The sequence below is a fragment of the Leucopleurus acutus genome, assembly GCF_964270905.1.
Source record: "Leucopleurus acutus genome assembly, chromosome: 20".
Classification (NCBI taxonomy): domain Eukaryota; kingdom Metazoa; phylum Chordata; class Mammalia; order Artiodactyla; family Delphinidae; genus Leucopleurus; species Leucopleurus acutus.
Genome location: NC_139162.1, coordinates 14,526,763 through 14,540,591, shown reverse-complemented (window position 1 = coordinate 14,540,591; position 13,829 = coordinate 14,526,763). Strand labels below are relative to the sequence as shown.

The window sequence follows — 13,829 nt, the reverse complement described above, 5'->3', positions numbered from 1 at the left end:
CTGAGAGTTTCAGGAGATGAAGAGTGTAGGAAATGGGGTTAGAAAACAGAATGTACAGGACCATTTGGGATGAAATGCAAGGGATAATGAATGATCTAGAATCCTGGGGCTTCTTGTGTGACTAGCATAAACCAGGCTAAAGGGAATAATGATAACAGATAATGATGGTCTGAAGGCAGATAACGGTGACCAAACTGTGAATACTGAGGAAAGGGAGGTATGAAGGACCTTCCAGGCGCGTCCAAGGTATGCCCATCTTTACTCTTCACAGTGATGAGGTCAGGGGAGGGGTGTTGTCTTGTCGAGGGCACCTGAAATTCTAGAAATTTAGAAATGTCATTCTGGAGATGAATAGTGTCACCATTTCTGCAAATGATGCAAAGCATCTGGAGTCAGCTTGACTGAACAAATGGGAGTTTTGATTGAAGGAAGAAAGGGGTGGAGTGTGGAACACTGAAGAACAAGGTAGTTCTTCAGGGGATTTTACAGGAGTTTCTGGTGCTGACTCATATGACAAGAAGTCTGGGCATAGTCAGTTGGGGCTCTTAACAGTGGCTCAGTGACGTGTTAAGTGCCATCTTTCTGCAGACCTTCAACCTGACACTTATTGCCTTATAGTCATAAGAAGTTTGCTGCACATGTAGAACTCAAATCTAAATTCCAAATGGGAAAGGGGGGAAAGGTTAACAGGCAAAGGGTATCTGCATCTATGAGGCAAAAATGTGGAAGTACTTACAATAGCTCATGTGGATTGCTCTGTTTAAAGCATCTTCTTTATTCCCTAGCTAACTTCCATCTTCTCTTTCAAAATTCTACTCAAGTCAACATAACCTTCTTGGAGAAACCATTCCTCATCTCCCTAGGCTGAGTTAGGTGCCCCTGGTGTGTGTGTTCAGAGCCTGTGGTAGATTGCAATGTCAACCCCCATTCTTCCATCTCTGTATCCATGCCCTGTGCCGTATAACTCTGATTCTGGTCTCAGCCATGCAGCTTGCTTTAACCAATGGGATATTTTAAAGCAAAAGCTTAAAACTCCTCAAGAGCATGCTCTTCCTCTTGTGTCTAAGCCAGTGCCATGAGAACATACCTGCTGGAGGATGAGAGACACGTGAAACAGAGCTAGATCAACATGGTGAGGCCATCCTAGGTCAGCCAGCAGCACCTAACCCCCAGACACTTCACTGAGCCCAACCCAAATCAGCAGAACTGCTGAGGCAACCACCGAAATTAACAGTTACTGTTTCATCCACTAAAGTTATGTGGTTGGTTGCTACTTAGCATTATTATGGCACTGGATCATTGACACAGAGTCCCTTGGGTATAGCTCTGCTACAAGCCTTAGCCCTGTCTCCTGAACTAACGTTAGGGAGCTCCCTTAGGACAGGACACTTTTATCTGTGTACATCTGTCACCTAGCACAGTGCCTGGCACCTAGAAGGTGCACAGTGAAATCTTGTGAAAGGAATGAATGAATGAACCTTTGTTCAACCTTTACAAAGGGCCTTACTTCTTTGTGCAGGACAGGTGCAAAATTCCCCATAGTTAAACAGTGTAATCAAATGGACACACCCACAGAAAACCTAGTTCAGCAAGATACGTGAAGCTACAGTATATAGTAAACACTCATCACAGATTAAAGCTTTTTACTACCTCAAGTACAAATGACTATTTCTTAAACATTGTGCAATCTATTTTATATTTTATTATGTTGTATAGATCCGTTTAAAGATAATCTAAATACTGTAAGAACACTTTAAAGGGTAGAGTGTAAATGGATATGACTCAGTCTACATATCTTTACTATTATCTTCAGTACACAATACCAAACCATTGTGAACTACTGATATTTCCTAAATCATGTCAAAAAATTTGCATGGCTTAAAAAAAAAAGTATTTGTGTTAATATAACAAAAAGAGAAAGAGAGAACTTCCTCTAGGGGTCTACAGAGGAGAATATCATTTCTAGTAGCCTAGTCAGGTATGGGGGTGGGGAGAAAGGCAAGAATATTATCCTTATGAAAGGTCAGCAACAATCACATGGTATCACATGTTTTGGGGACACTGAGCAAACTAGTTTTGCCTAGGAAGAGAGTTTCTACAGAGAAATAGTAAAAAAAAAAAAAAAAATGTCTGGGAGTGGTAGGGCAGGATGGAGCCCAGTCGTGGAGATCCTTGAATATAAGGTTAGGGACATTTTAACATTATCTTTTACTCAGCAGGGGATAGTTAACTTTTGAGCAAGGGAGTGACATAATGAAGGGTTGGGTCAATCTTAGCTGCTAAATTCTAGCAGCATGGTGTGGGATGGTTTTTGCAGAAATATGGCTAATAGTCATATCAAATAATTTAATACAAAAATAATATTATGCTCCCATTTATCTTTTTTATTAATTAATCAATTTATTTATTTTTGGCTGCGTTGGGTCTTCGTTGCTGCACGTGGGCTTTCTCTAGTTGCCGTGAGCGGGGGCTACTCTTCCTTGCAGTGCACGGGCTTCTCATTGCGGTGGCTTCTCTTGTTGCGGAGCACGGGATCTGGGCGCGTGGGCTTCAGTAGTTGTGGCTTGCGGGCTGTAGAGCGCAGGCTCAGTAGTTATGGTGCATGGGTTTAGTTGCTTCGAGGCATGTGGGATCCTCCTGGACCAGGAATTGAACCTGTATCCCCCTCATTAGCAGGCGGATTCCTAACCACTGTGCCACCAGGGAAGTCCCCCGTTTATTTTAAAATCACATCTCTTATTAAAGTCTAGATTTCTGCTGGATGCCAGTGACCAAGAATTATTTTGAGATGAAAAGGTTTGCTATTCTCTCCCTGACAGTCATTTAGCCTGTTGTCCATTGGGGGTCCATGAATTGTTTCTTCCCCGCTCCGGCTATTGGGTTGTCTCATTTTCTTCTGTTTTGCTTTCCATACACTCCCCTGGCCTCTGCTGGTCTAATTCTGTGAAAAACTAATTATAGCCAGGAGTAGAGGTCAGATGTAAGAATGAACGAGACTCCATGTAACCAAAACCAGAATCAACATCGGAATAAACTATTCTAAGTGCTTTTCTTACGAGCACATCTCACCTGAGTTGTGGTAGTATTTACCTTTCAGGTGTGAGGATGTCATTTTGTCCTCAAAAAGTGTTTCATAATCCACTAATTATATTTGTTAGGTGGGTGTCACTGTTTTTCATGCAAGTGGAATTTAGTCAGGAAGGATAAATACCTTATCTAAAATCGTGTGTCATGTTTTCTCTAGAATGTTTTCTCCATTTTGCTCCCATTCCACCTGACACACTCCTTTTAAGCCTTCTAAACTCTGTTCAGACATGCCTTGTCTGTGCAACGTTTCCTTACCCTGCTGCTCAGTTCAGTCTCCTCCCTCCCTGCCCCACTGCAATGGTCTCTGGGTTGTACAGACCTCTGCAGTTATGCACTTTGCTCTACATGTCTGTCTCCCCTGTGAGATTACAGGGGTGATGAGGGGGTTGTGGAATCCAAAGCGAGAGAATCTAAAGGCAAAGTGGAAACTTCTGAACTTGGCCAACAGTCTGAGCAAAAGATAAAGGGGCAACACCTAAAACCATCCCCAGCTAGATTCATTTCCTTCCTGCTTTAAAATGTTTGGGAAGGGAGTTTTCACAGCCCCCCAGTAGCCGTCAGGGCAATGGTGTTCACCTCAGGGGCTCCCAGGCCAACTCCCTGTGCTGTTTGCTGAGCACATCTCGCCACCTCATCCCCTCCTGGGCGCTCCTCACAGCACGGCTGCTTTTTCTGCTTCACTGCGTTTCCGGCGTGGATGCTTACGCCTCACTTCACTTTGCCCCGTTTTCTCACATTTCTGTCGCCCGGGAACTTTGTTTCCTCCTTCTGAGGAGATCTGCCTTCACCACCACATCCTCCTCTACTCAGCGCCTCGCCTCCCTCCCACGGGCTCTTGCGGGCCTCCCTGGAGAGCCCGGGGAGGGAGCTAACTCCTCTGGGCCCCCGGGGCATGTTTTCTATTGTGCGGTGAATGTTCCTCCTGACTTTTCAAATCTCTAATCAGACAGGCATGAGGTGTAATCAACAGGTGGTGAGGACTGAATGAAAGTGAGCACAGTTTATTTAAGGGGCAAGGAGGAAGTCTACACTGGCAGGCCTGCTCTTCCAGCTTCTTCAGACTCCCTATGGACAAAACCACTGGTCAGCCGGCTTAGGGTTGAAACTGGCAGGTGGACCTTGGGGAAGCTGAGTCCTGAAGCTTCACACACAACCTGTCCTCAGGATGCCGAAAGAACCCAGTACAGGTCTGCTGCTCCCCACCTTGAATTCCTCAGATCTGTAACAAAGCGGGGGGCCCAGGTGGCCCCACTACTCCAGCTCTAGGGTCTCCTTCCAATAGGTGATGAGAAGGGATGGAGTGGGGAAAAGAAATATTCCAACCTCTCTCTCCTCCCACCCTCTGGTTTCTAATAGGTGCCTCCTGTTGGTTGAATCCTACTGGAAACCAGAAGGCAAAGAAGCCCATTGATGCAGTCCTCAGGGACCAGCCCCCCAGGGACCAGAGCAGGGCTGAGAAGGGCAGAGAATGGATCTGTTGGGAAGAAGGAACATACAGAAAATAACCAAGCACAGTCAGTGAGGCTGAGTGGGGCAAGCACAGGGTTGGAGCCTGCTTTTCTTTAAAACTTAGGTATTGGGCTTCCCTGGTGGCGCAGTGGTTGAGAGTCCGCCTGCCGATGCAGGGGACACGGGCTCGTGCCCCGGTCCGGGAGGATCCCACATGCCGCGGAGCGGCTGGGCCCGTGAGCCATGGCCGCTGAGCCTGCGCGTCCGGAGCCTGTGCCCTGCAACGGGAGAGGCCACAACAGTGAGAGGCCCGCGTACAGCAAAAAAACAAACAAAAAAACCTTAGGTATTGTGTCATCCTGGATGTTTTGCAATAATTTTGATTTTTTAAAAAATTAGAATATTACTGATTTTTTTTAGCGCTTTCCCCTCCCCTGAAATTTTGCACCTGAGGCAAAATTCACCTCACCTTAATCCTGGTCCTGAAGTGGTGTTCTGTGGATTAGGGAGATTATGAGTGGGTCTTATTTTGTCATTTTTGCTCACCTGTATGTTCCAGTTTTTTTTTTTTCAAGTGATCCTATATTTGTTATAAAAACAGTTAAATGCAAGATATCTTCTTTGAAAGTAGGGATCCTTCGTTTGTACAACGTGGAGCAGACTTAGCAGAAAAATCAAATGTTTGTTGGATGAGTAAATAAAAGAATGTGTATGTCAACTCGATTCCCAAATCCTACCTCTTCTCAAAATTCTAACTCAGATGGTACTTCCTCATAAAACATTTCCTTATATCCCAAATCACATTGGCCTACAAGGCCTACACAATGTGTCCATGGCCCACCCCGATCTCTCCATATCCCCCCTTACCTCCTGCCACCCTTCCTCTCCACCATATTGGCCCCCTACTGCGTGTCGCTCCTGAAACACAGGAAGCAATTCATTAATATTTGTTGAGAATGAGTGTGGCCGCTCTCTCTTCTATCATTCTTGTCATAATCTTTTGTTCTCACAGTTATGCATTTATTTTATCTCCCCTGCTCTTAAGTGACTCAGGCTATTTTCCTCACTTTGATATGATCCTTGGTGCCTGGCACAATGCTTGGCATGTTGTCATAACAAATATTAACAACAGTAGTAGAAGAGTCATCATTTGAGTGATTACTAGGGGCCAAACACTATATTAAACATTTATCAGTGTCACCTCACTTCTGTTGTTTTTTGTTTGTTTTTTGTTTTGGCGGTACGCGGGCCTCTCACTGCTGTGGCCTCTCCCGTTGCGGAGCACAGGCTCCGGACGCGCAGGCTCAGCGGCCGTGGCTCACGGGCCCAGCCGCTCTGCGGCATGTGGGTCTTCCCGGACCGGGGCACGAACCCGTGTCCCCTGCATCGGCAGGTGGACTCTCAACTACTGCACCACCAGGGAAGCCCCTCACTTCTGTATTTTAAATGACTGTGAGGACTCACATTTATAGGAATCCACACAAGTCTGTTATTAGTCCAACTTCACAGCTAAGGAAACTGAGGTCTAGAGAGGTCAAGTAACTTGCTGAAGGTCACATTGCTAATAAGTGGCATTACAGGAAAGTGTAATCCTAAATTACATCAGATCAGTAGTTCTCAAACCGTGGTCTAGGAACTACTGAGATTCCCAAGACATTCCAGGGGAGTCTGTACATTCCAAACCACTCTTGTATGTATACAGTGTTTTTCCTGAGGCTCCACTCCATGTGATATCAAACACCTTGAATACAGAAGCAGAGAGAATCCAGCTGTCTCCAGTTAAGTCAGGCACTAAAGAGATTTTCAAAAATAATGCTGATCTTTTCACTTATTTTTTTCTGTTTTGGAAAATATAATTATTTTTCATAGAAAGTCTTATACATGTAATGTGTTTATCATTGTTATTTTAAAATATATTAATAAATATTTTAAAAAATTCATCAGTGTTCCTTTTTAATATAGTAAATATAGATAGACATAGCCTACATAAACAGAAACTTTTGGGGTCCTCAGTATCTTTAAGAGTATTATGCGGCCCTGAGACCAAAGTCCTTGAGAATAGATGTGTTAGATAATTTCTAAGTTTCTTCTCAGCTCAAAAATGTAGGGGTTCTCTATCCGTGAAGCAGTTTTGGAGGGTAGGGGCTCAAGATCATTAATCAGTCTGAGAAAAGAGGGGCAGTCTTGGGGCCTGACTCCATGCCTAGGTTCTACATTGACTGGTCTTGGTTACCTGGATTTATTCTGATCTTAACTGCTCTGTGGACTTCTGAAAACTCCTGTTCCTGCCTTGGGCTCACACATAACTCGTAGTTATAACTCAGCACTCCCAGACTCATTATTTCATTCCTTTGTCCCACATCCTCTTCTTTGCTTCTGTGCCTTTTTTATCTCGACCCTGCTTCCAACTTTCTACACTTAGTCTTCCGTAGCAAAGGTTTTACAGTACCCAAGCACTTCCTGGGCTATAGATTAGCCTCAAATGGTTTCTCTTATGTTGCCCCAGGCATGTACAGGATTACAGCAGATTTCATGTTTTAAATTCTTTCTCATTGATAACCTCTGGTGAAAGGAACAGGGTGGAGGAGGAACAGGGTGGAAGGGAAGCCTCTTTTGTAATACCTTTTGTATCTGTATAAATGAAAACTTTGCTTCAAAGGAAGCAAAGAGAAAAACAAACAAAAAACCCAAAACTCTGCTGAAGTGTAATTCTTTCTTTCTTTTTTCTCTTTTAAAAAAAATTAATTAATTTATTTATTTTAGGCTGCACTGGGTCTGTTGTTGCTGTGCATGGGCTTTCTCTAGTTGCGGCGAGAGCGGGAGCGACTCTTCATTGCAGTGCACGGGCTTCTCATTGCGGTGGCTTCTTTTGTTGCGGAGCACGGGCTCTAGGCACGCGGGCTTCAATAGTTGTGGCTCACGGACTCTAGAGCACAGGCTCAGTAGTTGTGGCGCACGGGCTCAGTAGTTGTGGCGCACGGGCTTAGTTGCTCCGTAGCATGTGGAATCTTCCCGGACCAGGGCTCAAACCCGTGTCCCCTGCATTGGCAGGAAGATTCTTAACCACTGCGCCACCAGGGAAGCCCGCTAAGATTTTTGACAAAAATGTATTTAAAATGTGGGATGAGATAAAATTATTTTTATTGGAAAAATATTGAATCGGCTGTGATGCATTGGAATTCATATTTTGATTTTCCCAATATCTTCTGAGTTTATCAGATTAAACAAGGTATCTCTTAAGTGAAAGAGTAACAGATACAATTCATTGTAATTACATAATACTCAACATTAATAATTATGTAATATAATTCTTGAAATTTTAAAAAGTATACTAGTTTACAGAAATTAAGAAAGTGAATGACTCCAATAAGAAGGCAACAAATTAATTTGCAAGTTTCCAATGATTTATTTTTGTCAAAAATGAAAAAGGAAAATAAAAAACAAAAAAATAAAAATAATGAAAGAGGAACTTATAATGAAATGATGGATCTAAGAAATGATCATTAATGACTGCTAAAACCATTAGATGAAAAGCTAATGGGGACCTTGATAATGAGTGGATACATTGAACCCACAGAGTAATACTATCAGAAAAAAGAGATACTCGGACGTTATGTACCTCCAATGAAACAGGAAGCACACACACGCCACCTATGAAGGATTCTTTTTTTTTTTTAAGTTTTATTTAGCAGCTAAAGATGACATTTTCAAAGTATATGGTTTTTGGGGGGTTTTCTTGGCTGTGCTGTCTCTTTGCTGCTGCATGCGGGCTTTCTCTAGTTGTGGCGAGAGGGGGCTGCTCTTCGTTGCTGTGTGTGGGTGTCTCATTGCAGTGCCTTCTCTCTTGTTGCGGAGCACGGGCTCTAGGCACATGGGCTTCAGTAGTTGTGGCTCGTGAGCTCAGTAGTTGTGGTGCACAGGCTTGGTTGCCCCATGGCATGTGGGATCTTCCCAGACCAGAGATCAAAGCTGTGTCCCCTGCATTGGCAGACGGATCTTAACCACTGGTTCACCTATGGAAGATTCTTGCCAAAGTATCAACTCTGAATCTGACCAGGCCTAAATATCAATTTTCAGGAAATACAGAGGCCAGGGAGAAGTAATCAGCAAAATCCAGAATGTGGAAACCCTACAAGAAAAATGACCCAGTTTTTCAACAAACCAATTACAAGAGGAAAGAAAACCAGGAGGAAGAATCTATCACTAAGAGACAAGAGGAATATTAGCCAAAAGCAATTTGTGGGCATTGTTAGGACCTTGAATTGAAAAACCAACACTAAAATCCAAAACAAAACAAAACAAAAAGCATGTATGAGACAACCAGGGGAGATCTGAATGTTGCCTGAATACTGGATGACTTACATTTTTTAGGTGTACTGGTTTGTTTTAAAAAGAGTCCTTATATTTTAGAGCTATATATAGAGGTATTTACAGAAGAAGTGGCCTGATACTTGGCATTTGCTTCAAAATAATCCAACAGTGGTGAAGGGTGGGGGATGGAGAGCAGATAGTGGGGGCGGATAGAGATCAAACAGGATTGGCCATAGGTTGGTAAAGCTGTTGAAAGCTTGATGGTGGTCACATAGAGATTCATTTCATTACTCTTCTAAATTTGTATAGACTTGAACTCTTCAATAACAAAAATTAAAAGATAAATGAATCTAAAAAATAAACTCACTGAAGAAATACCTAATCTAGCTGTCAGCAGGTAGATCACTGACAGTAATCTTTTGATGATTGACCATTGGGTGGGTTTTGGCATATACCTTCAAAGGATTGATTGACTGCCATTGCTATAACAAAACTCTCTATTCCCATCTACTTGTTTATGTGAACAGTACTTGAATGTGTCGAAGCAAAATCGAGAAATAGAGGTTTATGCTGAACCTTTTCATTTTGGCAAGAGGTAATATTTATCCATGAATTCAAGAATAAACAGAAAAAAAAAAGCCCCATCCATGCTATTAAGAGATCTGTATTTTCAGCAAATTTCTTTATGTTTAATAACTGTTCATATTATTTATCAAAATTTGTAATACTTACGTTATTTTGATCAAATGTATACTAATACCAATTATAACAACCCAATCCAGAAGAAAGTTGTAATATTTGGGACCTTTGGTATCAGGAAACTAAAACAAAAACAAAAACCATAAAAAAATTACACAAGGATAAAAATATGTGGGGAAATGTAATGGCAATATCATTTTAAGGAGAAAAAGGAGTGATGTAAAATAGTGATAGCTCTTTTTTCCTATGTGTATGAGCCATACATTCTGGTTTCTTTGTATATCTCATAAGTGGTTTTTGGTTGTTGAAAACTGCACATTTTAAATAAGATAATGTGGCAACTCTGGAAAAATAGATAAAATATCTGATAGTTAAAGAAGAGTTTATTCATGTATTTTTACAAATAGGTGATGGGGTATCAATTAGAGCATTAGGATTGTATGGATATATTTAAAAGAATGATGTTAACAGTTTTATTTTAAATTGTCATTATTTATAATATACTGGAGAGCTGCCCTCTTAGCGCAGCCAGCAGCACATCGGGCTTATATAATATACCGGAAGTTACATCCTTTGCAACTCTTTAAACTTCAGAAATGTTAAATACTAGCTAAAAATGAGTAGGGCGACTACTTAGGTCTTTTTTTCTTTTATTGATTTTTTTTATTGAGTAAAATTCACAAAACATAAAATTAACCATTAACCATGTTAAACTGTATAATTCAGTAGTCGTTAGTACATTTACAGTGTTGCACAACCATCACCTGTATTTCCAAGACATTTTCATCACCTCAAAAGGAAACTCTAGGGTACTTCCCTGGTGGCGCAGTGGTTAAGAATCTGCCTGCCAAGGCAGGGGATACAGGTTTGAGCCGTGGTCCAGCAAGACCCCACGTGCCATGGAGCAACTAAGCCTGTGTGCCACAACTACTGAGCCTGCGCTCTAGAGCCCGTGCTCTGCAACAAGAGAAGTTACGGCAATCACCACAACGAAGAGTAGCCCCTGCTCGCCACAACTAGGGAAAACCCCGCACACAGCAACAAAGACCCAACGGAGCCAAAAATAAATTAATAAAATAAATTTTTTAAAAAAGAAAATAAAGGAAACTATACACCCATTAAGCAATCACTCCTCCTGGCAACCACTAATCTGTTTTCTGTTTCTATGGATTTACTACTCTGGACGTTTCATATAAATGGAATCATACAGTATGTAACCTTGTCTAGCTTCTTTCACTTAACATGTTTTTGCTGTTTATCCAAGTTGTAGCATGTATCAGTATTTCAGTCCGTTTTATGGTTGAATAATATTCCACTGAATGGATATATCACATTGTGCTTATTCACTCATCAGCTGATGGACATTTGGGTTGTTTCTACCTTTTGGCTATTGTGAATAGTGCTGCTATTATGAACATAGGTGTACAAGTATTTGTTTGAATACCTATTTTCAATCCTTTTGGTTCTATACCTAGGAGTGACGTTGCTGATAATTTTGTTTAACTTTTTGAGGAACTACCAAACTTTTCCACAGCCACTGCAACATTTTACATTTCCACCAGCAATGTATGAAGGTTCCAATTTCTCCACATCTTTGCCAACTCTTGTTACTTTCCATTTTAAAAAAGTCATGAGCTTTCCAACGCTGGCCGGGCAGGATGGCTCCTGCAATGAAGGGCGGCAAGAAGAAGAAGGTCCGGCCTGCCATCAACGAGGTGGTGACCAGAGAATACACCATCAACATTCACAAGCGCATCGTGGAGTGGGTTTCAAGAAGCGTGCCCCTCGGGCACTCAGAGAAATCTGGAAATTTGCCATGAAGGAGATGGGAACTCCAGATGTACTCATTGACACCAGGCTCAACAAACCTGTCTGGGCCAAAGGAATAAGGAATGTCCCATACTGTATCCGTGTGCGGTTGTCCAGAAAACATAATGGAAGATTCACCAAACAAGCTCTATACATTGGTTACCTATGTACCTGTCACCACTTTCAAAAATCTACAGACAGTTAGTGTGGATGAGAACTAACTGCTGATTGTTCAATAAAGTTATAGAACTGCCAAAAGAAAAAAAAAAGAAAAAAAAGAAAAAAAGTTATGGTTAACTTAGTGGATGTGAAGTGGTATCTCAATGTGATTTTCATTTTCATTTTCCTAACGAGTAACAATGTTGAGCATCTTTTAATATGCTTGTTAACTGCAACTACCTAGTATTCACAAAATTACCTTAGGAGGTGTACAAACAAAAAATGTATGGCTCATGACTCTAGGCCTAAACTGCTGTGTTTCTTTTCTTTTCTTTTTTTAACATCTTTATTGGAGTATAATTACTTTACAATGGTGTGTTAGTTTCTGCTTTATAACAAAGTTTATCAGTTATACATATACATATGTTCCCATATCTCCTCCCTCTTGTGTCTGCCTCCCTCCCACCCTTCCTATCCCACCCCTCTAGGTGGTCGCAAGGCACTGAGCTGATCTCCCTGTGCTATGTGGCCGCTTCCCACTAGCTAGCTATTTTACATTTGGTAGTGTATATATTTCACTGTTACTCTCTCACTTCGTCCCACCTTACCGTTCCCTCCCCCCATATCCTCATGTCCATTCTCTACGTCTGTGTTTTTATTCCTGTCCTGCCCCTAGCTTCATCAGAACCTTTTTTTTTTTTTTTTTAGATTCCATATATATGTGTTCCATATGGTGTTTGTTTTTCTCTTTCTGACTTACTTCACTCTGTATGATAGACTCCAGGTCTATCCACCTCACTACAAATAACTCAATTTCCTTTCATTTTATTAGCCCTCTTCTATTTTGAAGACATCATTATAAATGCTAAACTTCCAAGCCTATATGATGGAATTTGAACGCCAGTTAGCTAGCCCCTTGGACATAGTGAGCTTTTTCCATGCTAATTTGTTAGTTTGACATGACAGCCAGAAGAGACCTTCAGCTGTGCTGAATTGTGGTTCTCACAGACTGAGTGGGAATGCTAAGGGAAAGACATTTTTGTGTGAGGCTGGAAGAGAGTGAGGAAATGAGGAGGGATCTGCACAACGTTGTGCCTAGGCAGGGATCTGTGAAAGCAACAGGAGAGTCTCAGAACCCCATGTCTACCCTAGGACAGCAGGGAGCTGTACAATTGGCGATATCCCCCGTATAGATCAATAGTTAGTTCTTTGAGGACAAGAACAGCATCTTAGTCTATATCTTTACATGTTCCCTAACCCAGAACCTGGCTCATAGTAGGTACACACAGGATGTTTGCTGAATGGGAAAGTGCACTGGCGACACTCTGACCCATGATGACTGTCTCCTTGGTGGGAATTAGGAGGTAGACATCCTGGTTGTTGCTCCGGATTCTCTCTCCTTCCTGTCCATCTCAGTCTGACATCCTCTAACAGCTCTTCATTACCCCCACCACTGTGTTCCTAAGATCCCCAGCTTCAACATAAAATATCCCCTATATCCTTGATCATTATTTCTAGAGCATTCCCTCTACTTCCGTTATATTTCTGTTACCTTCGACCTACACATAGGCATGGCCATGCTTGCGACCTTAGAATCACATCCAACACTTTGTAGTAAAGAAGAATTCGAGAGACTGTTGAATTTTTTGTCGATAGACCCTTACCACAGATGTCTGTAGGTTTATTGGGTGTTATTCCCTTTATTCCTTGCCTCTAAAGAAGGCCCTTCCAAGCTTCTGTGCAGATGGTATAAAGCCAGGTTGATAGAGTTTGAGAGCCAGGTGGGAGAATAGATCTGGGGGTGGGGGTGGGGGAGGAGGAGCTGAGGCATTGTGATGTTTCTCTGTACAGTTTGCAGACTTTCATTCATCTCCTTGTTCTAAATCCACTGCTTCAATCTGGCCCTCTGTATTTTTTTTTTCCCCCCAGAGAATAAACCTCCTGTGTTACAGGGTTTGGGGGCAGAAATCTCTGGGCTGTATACATGGGGATGGGATCTATAGGTCCAGTTGTCCCTATACCTCTTCCCTCTTTCCTCTTCCCTGTGTCTTGTGTCTGCTGTGCAAAGTGTCTGACGCCTGATTCCTGAGCCTTTCTGCTGGGTGAATCAGTTTGCTTTGTGGTATTATCCACGTGTCCTAGCCACCCTCCTCCCCTCTCTTGTCACATGCAAGGCTTCTGGTTTTCTCTGGTTACCACTTCTTTCTCTCTTTCCATCTGCTCACACTGTGTTGACATCTCTCATCAGTTTTCATCTCCTTTCTCATTCTCTTGTCCTTATAAATCCTTATCCTTGTTGTACTTTTAGTGTCATG

The 13,829-nt window shown here is 42.1% G+C and overlaps 1 protein-coding gene and 1 pseudogene across 2 annotated transcripts in view; one reads left to right on the top strand and one right to left on the bottom strand.

The window, feature by feature from the left end:
* The window catches only part of LOC309977132 (large ribosomal subunit protein eL31-like), a 59,099-nt pseudogene extending 47,357 nt beyond the window's left edge, over positions 1-11,742 (top strand). The window contains exon 3 of the transcript XR_014327212.1: positions 11,022-11,742. The product of XR_014327212.1 is annotated as a large ribosomal subunit protein eL31-like (transcript). The remainder of the gene's footprint in view (positions 1-11,021) is intronic.
* Positions 1-13,829, bottom strand: part of CHST4 (carbohydrate sulfotransferase 4) — a gene marked incomplete at its 3' end in the record, with an annotated part of 208,677 nt that overhangs the window by 21,150 nt on the left and 173,698 nt on the right. The window lies entirely within an intron of this gene.